Here is a 762-nt window from a genome sequence, read left to right on the forward strand (position 1 = left end):
TGGGCTGGCGTGTTGTTAGCCCTGCAGGGCTGCTGGGTGAGCCTGGCCTTCCTGCGACATGTAAACCGAAGTCAGGTCGAGCTTGGTGAACGTCTTGCCTCCTGCCAGCGTCGCAATTAGGTCGTCTGCTTTAGGTAGCGGGTATTGGTCCTGTAGCGAGAAACGATTAATAGTTACTTTATAATCGCCGCAAATCCTGACTGTGCCATCACTTTTGAGTACTGGAACAATTGGGCAGGCCCACTCGCTGAATTCCACTGGGGAGATGATGCCCTCGAGTTGCAGCCTGTCCAGCTCCATTTCCACTCTCTTCCTCCTCATGTGAGGTACTGCTCGCGCCTTGTGGTGAATGGGTCGAGCCTCTGGGACCAAGTGGATCCGCAACTTCGCCCCAGAAAAGTTTCCAAATCCTGGCTCAAAAAGGGAAGGAAATCTTTTAAGAAGCTGGATACATGAGGCCTCATCGACATGTGATAGCGCTCGGATGTCATCCCAGTTCCAGCGAATTTTGCCCAGCCAGCTCCTTCCAAGCACTGTGGGGTCATCGCCCGGGACAATCCAGAGTGGCAGTTCATGCACCATGCCCTCGTAGGTGACCTTGACCATGGCGCTGCCCAGGACAGTGATAAGCTCTTTGGTGTATGTTCTCAGTTTCGTGTGGATGGGGCTCAGGGCTGAATTGAATGGCTTGTTGCATCACAGTCTCTCAAACATCTTTTTACTCATGATGGTTTGGCTGACGCCAGTGTCCAGTTCCATGGC

The sequence above is a fragment of the Pristiophorus japonicus genome, unplaced genomic scaffold, assembly GCF_044704955.1.
Source record: "Pristiophorus japonicus isolate sPriJap1 unplaced genomic scaffold, sPriJap1.hap1 HAP1_SCAFFOLD_42, whole genome shotgun sequence".
Taxonomy (NCBI): Eukaryota; Metazoa; Chordata; class Chondrichthyes; family Pristiophoridae; genus Pristiophorus; species Pristiophorus japonicus.